The sequence below is a fragment of the Hipposideros armiger genome, unplaced genomic scaffold, assembly GCF_001890085.2.
Source record: "Hipposideros armiger isolate ML-2016 unplaced genomic scaffold, ASM189008v1 scaffold_107, whole genome shotgun sequence".
NCBI classification, from domain to species: Eukaryota; Metazoa; Chordata; class Mammalia; order Chiroptera; family Hipposideridae; genus Hipposideros; species Hipposideros armiger.
The window spans coordinates 4,039,602-4,047,565 of record NW_017731457.1 but is presented as its reverse complement, the minus strand read 5'-3'; positions in this window follow the sequence as shown (position 1 = coordinate 4,047,565).

Genomic DNA, 7,964 nt, shown 5'->3' with positions numbered 1-7,964 from the left:
AGCACCTTGTTCAGTTTTTTGCAAATAAAGACAGGTCCTTCTATGAACGAGGAATTATGAAGCTCACTGAAAGATGGCAAAAGGTTATCGAACAAAATGGGCACTATATCATTGCTTGATCTTTGTTCTTTATGTAAATAAATGGCCTTTGAAAAACATAGACAAAATACGTCATGACTTTTCCGACAACCCAATGTTTCTCCATCTTCTTCAGCAAGTATCTAAATGCAAACTACTGTCATCCCTGCCTGGATGACTTCGACAGCCACCTCACTGGTCCCACACATCCATTCTTGCCCCATTATCATCAATTTGCCACCTAGTAGTAAGAGAGATCTTATAGAAACGCAATTCTCAATTTACCTGAAACCCTTTAATGGCTGATCTCATTGCCCATAGAACAAAGGCCAAAATCTTGTAATACAGCCTACAGCGTCCTCTATTATCTGGTCCATGCTTAACTCTGCCTCATCTTGAAGCAGGGCCCAGTTGGGACCCCCATAGGAGAGGCCTCGCAACGTCCCCAGCCTCACCTTTCCTTGACCTATAGCTTGACAATAGATCATCCCCTGCGGCTTGAGCGCAGAGTGTCCCCTGTCCCAGTTTCCTGCTTTAGAAAATTACCCTGCAATTTATGATTAATATCCTTAGGTTTATTGATCACACACAATCTCTGTGGTCTATCATTCTTTCCAGGCTACCCCCATCATTGTTTTGGGGTTGCTGACACCACCAGAGAGCCATGTTGCCAGAAGGAGGCTCCATGCAGAACCCCTCATGCAGTCTCTGGAAGAATACCCAGGTTTTCCCTTAAATACCCTAAGCCAGTCTGAGAATGGTAAGGCAGTTTTTGAAGGCTGCTCTGCTGCCTTCTCAGATCACCGGTGCTCTGACAATAAATGCTTATCCTATAGCTCAACTCCTGTGTCAGTCTATTTGCTGAGCGGCGCAGGCAGCACAAATCCCAGACTCAGTTGCCCTCTGGTTTCAATCTCTCCATTACTACTGTTAAAAAACAAAATTCAACTGAGTAAATTTGAAGATCTAATTGACTTTATTAAGCGATTCATGAATGGGGCAGCATCCCATCTAGCAACTAGAAGGGCTCTCCCAGGGGCTATACAAAATGGCAGGTTTTTATAGGGAGAAGGGTGGGGCAAGGGAGCTATTAAAGAATGAAAAGATTATTTTTAGACCAGGATATCTTCTTTTGGGGGTGGCGGGAATGGCAAGTGTTTTTTTTTTTGTTTTGTTTTTTTTAAGCTGAGCCATCCTGCTACCTGTTGGCAGCTCAGCGGCTGCTCAGCTCGGGCTGGACTCGAACCGCTGTTGCTCAGAGCTCAAACTCTTGAGCGAGCTCTTAACCAACTGGGCCACTCGGCCGGGCAAGTGTTTTTATCATGCAGATTGCTTCTTCTTTCTATGGAGGATAGAGAGGGTCCAAGTACAGAAATGTAAAATTCAAAACCTTATTAGTACATGATCAGAAAATTCCAGACTGGTTGATTAAGATAACATTTCTGAGACAGGTTTAAAATGCAGTTAGGTCAGGTATTAAATCTATGTTTGGTATCATTGGCCTTAGCACGAGTGACAGCATTTTGGGCCTGTGGCTTTCTCTACAACACTACCTCTCTCTGTTGTACCCCAGCCCCACAGGCCCTCTGCACAGGCAGTCCTCTATCTGGAACATCTATCCCCTCCCTCCTTTTTTTATTTGGCTCATTCATTCATTCATGATTTAATTTATTCAACAAATACTTACTGAGTACCTACTATGTGCCAGTCACTGGCACTAAATAAAATTAAGTTCCTGTTCTCACAAAGCTTGCATTTTAGTGGGGGAAAACAGGAAAAAATAATTGAATGAGTAAATAACAATAAAAACACAATAAAGTCAGGAGTTGAAAGTGCTATGAAAACAAATCAAGGAATTGTGAGAGAAGAGGATACTATTGAAGGAGTGCCCAAAGAAGCCCAATCTGGAGAGGTGACACCTGAGCAGAGCACTGAAGTGAGTGGATGAGCCATGCAGGTATAAATGGGGAAGAACATTACAGGCAGACAAAGCAGCAAGTGAAACACAGAGGAGTGAATTGTTTGTTTGAGGCCCCACCAGGAAGCCAATGTGACTGGAGTGGAGTGGGCAAAGGAAGGAGTGACAGAAAATGAAGGCAGAGAGACAGCATGCTGATCACGTAAGGCCTTATAGACTATGGTGAGGAATCTGGATTTAATTTTACATGTGATAGAAAAGCATAGGAGTGTTTTGAGCAATAGAGTAAAATGATCCGTTGTGAAAGGATCCCTCTGGCTGCTGTTGGAGAAAAGGCTGTAGGGAAGAGAATAAATATAGGAGGCCAGTTAGGAGGCTACTGTGGTGGCCCAGGCAAGAGACAGTGGTGACCTGGTCTATAGTAGCGGCGAGGGTGAAGGGATTTAGGATATGTGGTCAGACTTAGGATACTAGGTACAAGATTTGCTGATGGATTGGATATGTGAGAGAAAAGCATAAGACACCAGATAGGTTTTGCTCTGACCGACCTGAGTTCTTAGTTCTAAGGCTCTTCCTTAGGGAAGACCATCTCTGTCATCCAGACTAGGTGAAGTCTCCTGTAGAGAGGGAGAACACTACCTGTCCTACATTTTCAGAATATGAAACTGTAACCCATACATTACTGTCTTTGTTAGCGCTGTGTTTTTGTTAGCCACACAAATATTGGTTGGGTACTGGGTAGAGTAATGAAATCTGCCAGGAGCCAGAGGCTAGCCTGCTTGTCTATTTTTCTCCTGCATAAAGGAATGCTCACAGAGGACATGTGGCCAAAAATCACACCAGAAGGTGCTATTAGTTCTATTTGACCGAGGCTCAGAAGGTTAAGTAATCTGTCCAAGGTCATAGAGCTAGAAGTGGAGGAGATGGGATTCGAACCCAGGTCCTGCTTCAGTTAAGAGGCATAGCTCTGCACGCAGAGAGGAGGAGGAGTCAGTTAAAGGATAAATAGGAGAAGTGAAGAGGACAAGTTCATACATACACTCTAGTTATTGGTCTTTTAAAAATTTAGGCATAAATTTGCAAATTTTTTGTTGGTTTACAATAGAGGGACTTTCCTTAAGCGGCAGGTGAACAGGAAGAAACAATTCAGGTTAATTCAAAACCAAATCAGGCAAAGCAATCCTGAGAAACCTTTGTTTTAGCTAATACATTAGTAAAATTAAAAACGAAATCTCCCAAACCACCATCAGTGCTGCTGAAATTGTTGCAAAACTGGTTTCTGCCTCTTGGCTAGAACCCAGTGCTTTTAGTTCACACTACTAATCAGTTTGTAATTAAACACTTATGTGATGATCTGATTAATGCTACCCTCCTGTACTAGACTGGAAGCTACATAAGGGCAGAGTCTGTGTCTATTTTGCTCATATTATACCACTAGAGCCCAGCTCAGTGCCTTGCAAACAGATAAACTATTTGTAATTGTTGTATAAATGGTTGCTGTTACCATGACTAACTTTTTGGAAAGCAATGAGACAATATATACTAGTAAGACCTACAAGATGTAATATTATTTAACTAGAATCTCCTGTGGGAAAATAGTCAACAAAAGAAAAAAAGGAAGGCATGAAAATATTCACTTCCTACATTATCTGTGAAGGTAAACAACTAGTCATATGGATTCTATGCATGTGGATGATAATATTCAAAACAAAACAAAAGGCACGTCTTCTCAAATTTGGCCACGTAAGTGGACAGAGGGGAAATTGACACTTTTTGTTGGGGGGACTAAAACCTAGAACTGGTATACTTGTTAGCACATTCTGGGCTCTGGGTCCCTCCCTTGACTACACCAGAAGCTGGAGCCTGTTCTGGACCTCTGCCCTATAGCATCTTGTCAGTGGTCAGCCCAGAAGTGCTCAGCAAATACCCACGGAACAGACTTTCACTATTTGTGTTCTTCCAATCTTCAGTGATCAGTCTCCTCTACTTCCCGCTTTCATCTATCCAATCAGTTAGGAAGTCCTATCAAGGTCAAATGGATTCATTCATTTATCCAACAAACATTTGTTCAGGGTCTACTGTGTGCCAAGGCCTTCTAAGCGCTGGGTAAGAGAAATGAACTAAACAGACATACGCCTTCTCTCATGGAAGTTACATCTTAGTAGAAAAGACTGCTAACGAATAAACATATGTAATCAGGCCACGCGGCCTCCGTTCTGTTGCCATGCTCCCAACAGCCTTCGGGTTTTTTCTTCCTCCAACCCAGCCTGGTTACCAGTTGTATTTTAAAATGCAAATCAGAGCTCATATGTCCTGGTTAAAAATACCGTCTAAGCTACACAGGACATTATCTAACTTTCCTATTATGCACACGAAGACCTTCAGGATTACCTTGCTTACCTCTCCAGCTTCCTTTCTAGACACCCAAGCGCCCTGCACACGGAGACGTTTTCATGACAGCCACCTTTCTTCCACCCGAAATGCTCTCCAACGGGAGATTTCCATTCACCAAACACCCGAGTGCCTACATGGCAGGCAACTGCCAGGCTCAGGGCCGTTACCCCTCCGGGACAGCTTTCTTATATCCGACCCTATGCCTCCAGCTTCTAGGAGGCACAGCACTTATCTATCACCCAATCCTACAGTCCTTTATGTGGACAGAGACTGTGCCTCGTTCATCTCTTTGCCAAAGGGCAGGCATCCAAGAATCGTTTGTGGTGTGAATGAAAGAGTAACGACAAGCGTTCCAAAACGGACGCTAAGAACCATAGAGACTTCTGCACTTCCGGGTGGAGATTTGGTTGGCACAGGAGCAAGGGAGAAGGTGCCTCCTCGGGGGCTGCTCTAGGAGGAAGGCTCGGTGGTCCGGAGGACCCGCGGAGACGCGAGAAGAGAACGCGAGGTCTGCATCTGCGCAGTAGTTGCCCTCCGCGGGGAGGCGGGGCCGAGAGGAGGAGCTGGACGGGCGCTATTGAGAGGTGGAGGGGGCGGTGCCGAGGCCTGGGAGTCCCCGAACCTTACCCGCCCCCCCACCTCCTGCTGTTCTTCATCCCATCTCTGTGTCCCAGGGGTGACCAAAGTCCTCCCTTGCTAACCCTTTCCCCGGAGTCGCTCTCTGTAAGTTAAAATTTACCTGTGGCCTCCTTTAGAGTCTGTCTAGGTCCAAAAGTGTGTGATGAGTACACATAAGGTGCGCACGAACCACCTGGGATTTTGTTAAAAATATAGTCTGATTCAGTAGGTCTAGGGTGATCCCCAGATGCTGCTTTTTTTTTTTTTTTAACTGAGCCATCCTGCCACCTGTTGGTGGTGCAGCAGCAGCTCAGCTCTGGCCGGGAATCAAACCGGCGACCCTGTTGCTCAGAGCTCTCACTCTTGAGTGAGCTCTTAACCCACTGAACCACTCGGCCAGCTCCCCAGATGCTGCATTTTTAACAAGCTCCCAGGGGATGCCAATGTCTAAGGTCCTGTGACACACTGTGAAGAACAAGGGTGTGAAACTGGCTCTCAAAGTGCATTCCAAGACCAGAAGCTTGGGCATCGCCCATGTTAGAAATGAAAATTTTGGAGCCTCACTCTACACCTGCTGAATCAGAAAGCCTGGGAGTGGGGTCCCCCAGCAATCCATGTTTTTACAAGTTCTGTATGTGATTCTGATGCATGCTAGAATTTGAGAACCCCTGGACAGCAGGAAAGTCAGATTGAACCTCATCCCTCCACAGACTTGTGACTGTGGTGAATATGCCTTACCTGGTTGAGCTTCAGTTTCTTCAGCTGAAAAATCAGGATAAAAATACTAATGCCTCCCTACTGAATCTATTATGAGGAGGGAATATGAGATATATTTGTAAAGCACTTGGCATTCTATAAAAGTTAGCTATCATTAGCTATCATTCAATTGGATTGCCCTTTGGCAATCCAGTTTTATTGCATGTTTATTGTAGCATTATTTACAATAGCCAAGACATGGAAACAAATGTCCACTGATGGATGATTGGATAAAGAAGATGTGAGATACACACACAATCACACACACACACACACACACACACACACACACACACACACACTCAATGGAATATTATTCAGCCATAAAAAGAAGGAATTCCTGTTACTTGTGACAACATGAGTGGACCTTGAGGACATTGTGCTAAATGAAATAAGCCTGACAAAGAAAGATAAAAAGTGTATGATCTCACTTATATGTGGAATCTAAAAAAGTCAAACTCATAGAAACACAGTACAATGGTAGTTGCCAGGGTTTGGGGAATAGGAGAAATGGAGGATGTTGGCCAAAGAGATCCAAGTTCCAGTTATAAAATGAATAAATTCTGGAGATCTAATATACAGCAGGGTGACTGTAGTTAGCAATACTGTATTATATACTTGAAAGTTGCTAGGAGAGTAAATCTGAAACGATCTCACCACACACACAAAAAAATAATTTTGTGAGGTGATGGATATATCAAGTAACCTTATTTTGCTAATTATTTCACAATATATACATGTATCAAATCATCATGTACACATTAAAATATATACAATGTTATATGTCAATTATATTTCAGTAAAGCTGGAAAGAAGAGAAATATGAGACTTTAGGTGATTGATTATAAGTAAATATATTTATAGATCAACTAAACCATTAGCTATAAATGGCTTTAAGTGAATTATCTGTAAACAGTTGATTTTAAGCAAATTGGTCTAGAATTACTTTGAGGGTGTTGCATTTCATATTTAATTACTTAAATAGTTGTTAGATTAAGAGAGATTGACTCATTGGCCATTTAATTATGTAAAGTGATCAAAAGTCACAACCACCAGTGCTTTTAGAGTCTATTGGTAGTAAGAGTGTAACTCCACAGGGTTGGGATTAACGAGGATCAGAGAAGTTTGTGGGGTTCTGGAAAGCACATGCCCAACCTTCTGCATTCCAACTTAGCTTTTAGGATAACATTGTGGCAGCTCAACAAAGCAGGTCTCAGGCCAGATCAGCCTGTTGGATTCCAGTATTTGACCTTTGCCTTTTGTGAATTAGCTTTATTCATGCTTTATAACTAGTTTACTGTAAGGTGCCGCCTACTCTGTCTTTGTGGATTTATCCTTTAAGACAGCAATTTAATTAAAAAATCTAAGCAGTTCTTTATTTTTTTCCTATGCCCAAGCTGTACCATTAGCTAAATATTTTGAATATCACTCTTGGACACTACTATTCAGTTAATTCAGAAAAATTTGTCTGACAATGAGGTGAATGCACACATATTTCATCTAATTCCTGAATTCTTCTCCTCCCAAATCAACGACATTTCTCTTACCCTGAAGAATTTGGGAATATTCTTGAATTCCACCTGGAACAAATTCCCAGTGGGCAGTGGTAACAGGCCAGGGTATGTGTGTGTGGGAGGGAAGTTTCCAGCTGCTGTAGATCTGCTTTCAGGTTGAGATGAGCAGCAGGGTGGCCATCCATACCAGCAGGCCCACCGCGATGCCTAGGGCAGTCATGACACCTTTGGGGGTCTCTGTAAGCAGTTATTTTAAGTAGGAAACCTATTTGGTGGTGGCTGGATTAGACAGTGGCAGAAGCAACCTTGGTATAGAGGCCAAACATTTTCTTTCCCAACTCTCTGAAATGTAAGGAAAATGACTTTTTAAAACATCTGAATATATAATTTGTGCAATTCATCATTTGAAAAACAATTTCTGCAGCAGGCCCTTTTTTGGACATCTGCCCAGTTATTCATTATGTCTTTTCTTGGAGAAATGCCACATCTGGATGGCGCACAGTTTTTGGATTAAGATGAGCCAATCAGATTATCTCTGGATTTAGCGATAGTTAAACCTCTCCTTGTGGCTGACCTGAGGGTATGTAAGCTCAGCAACCGTGGGGAGTCATCATTTTGCTCTGTGCGTAAGAAGCAGACAGAGCCTGTCCACATACCGTATTTGCCGGCGTATAAGACGATTTTTT